The sequence below is a fragment of the Sinocyclocheilus rhinocerous genome, unplaced genomic scaffold (genome assembly GCF_001515625.1).
Source record: "Sinocyclocheilus rhinocerous isolate Xijiao unplaced genomic scaffold, SAMN03320098_v1.1 scaffold116, whole genome shotgun sequence".
In the NCBI taxonomy this organism is placed as follows: domain Eukaryota; kingdom Metazoa; phylum Chordata; class Actinopteri; order Cypriniformes; family Cyprinidae; genus Sinocyclocheilus; species Sinocyclocheilus rhinocerous.
The window spans coordinates 253,161-255,026 of record NW_015649590.1 but is presented as its reverse complement, the minus strand read 5'-3'; positions in this window follow the sequence as shown (position 1 = coordinate 255,026).

Here is a 1,866-nt window from a genome sequence, read left to right as displayed (position 1 = left end):
TATATATATATATATATATATATATATACATACTGTATTAAAACATTGTCATATTTTTATTAGTTGTATCATTATCTTTGTAGAAGGAAAACATTCTGCAAAGAACAACTGGTGAATCCTACATAAGAGAGAAAAAATCCACACATGGCATCTCCCTGTGTCTGTATCTCAAATATTTCTGATCAGATTGTGTCTTGAGCAGTAAACGCTTGTGTTTGTGATTCTGATGAAAGAGCGACACACAGAAAACAAGCATGCTGGGAAACGCTCCTCAGAGAGCCACTAACACGTCTGCAGCCGGTCTGAAAACTCTTGGTAAAAGTCAAATAATGCTCACAACTTTTGGCCTGTAATGTTGAACAAAAGCAGATTTGGCTTTCATAACATTTCTGCTTTGCAACAGAAAATACATTTTAAAGCTATTTTTGATTTGGAAGACATATTTGAATATCCTTTTATCCTAAAAGAATAATAATAATAATAATATAAATAATAATTTGCATCAAAAATATTTTTGTTTTTGTAATTCTCAATACTAATTTGATTTCCATTACTGTAATACCATCATTTGCACTGTAAAAGTATTTTAAATGTAATTTGGCATAAATTAAAGGCAGCACAGCAAATACAACAAAGAGCATTACATTTACAGTTTAAATATAAAACATCATTATTTTTGACATTATGGTAATGCTAATGAGATTTATTTTCTAGTGATGCTAAAACTTCATCTTTTCATGTTTTACCCTATTTTGCATTTTAAAAAGTCTGTTTTTTGTAATTCTCAATACTCATTAGACCATCCTTTATACAGTAAAATTTGTAAAAAAAAAAAAAAAAAAAATACAATGATTTTTTTGTAATTTACCATAAATTAAAGGCATGACATTTACATTTTAAATACAACTTAAATACTATACATCACTATTTTTTCACATTATGGTAAAGAGATTTTCTTTTCTTTTTTTTTTAATGAGGGTAACATGCTTTATTTTTAAGAAAATAATCCTAACTATGCTAAGGTACTATTTTACCCTAAAATAATAATAAAAAATAATATTTTGTATCAAGAAAATGAATCTTTTTTTTATTTTTAATACTGTAATACCATAATTTATAGTGCAAAATTATTTAAAATGAAATTCTTTAAAAAAAATGTAATTTAGCATACAGGCAGTACAACAATAAAAAAAAAAAAAAATACAGCTTAAATAATATATCATTATTTTTATATCAATATTTATATTATTTATATCATTATTAATTAGTTTTTATTAAATTAGGGCAACGTGCTTAATTTTTAAGTAAAAAAATCTTTAGGCTTCATGCAAAATCTTGTTTCTTATTTATTTCTTCTGATTTGAAGGTGAAAAATTCAAGACGTGTTCTTTAAAACTTTTTGTGAGTTTCACACATGCATTAATTATTGCAAAATAGCACTTGTTGATTGCGAACAAGCTCTCATTGTCCGCAGCTGTGAGGACGGACAGCAGTAAAGCAAAGAAATATAGTCCACATTGATAGACTGAGGCACAGATATTTTCCGGGCCGTCTCTCAATGGCCGGTGCTGAAAAAAGATATCAGTATTTACTGCCGCCGGGCTGTGTTTGGTGTGCAAGTTAAACTTTGGCCGGGAGTCATTGTCTCCGATGTCTATCATTTAATAGGAGCTTTGACATAATGAATGAGGGGTTCCACCTTCCGTCCCACAGAAAGAGCCAGTCTTATCAGAGCCAATCACAGCGCGCCGCATTGTCTTCTTTGTGCTTTTTAATGAAGTTAACTCTCACACGAGAGGGAGAAACTCTTCCGAGCGCTCCAGACTGGAGGATGATGTTTTAAAACGGACGAGGAACCTGAACGAC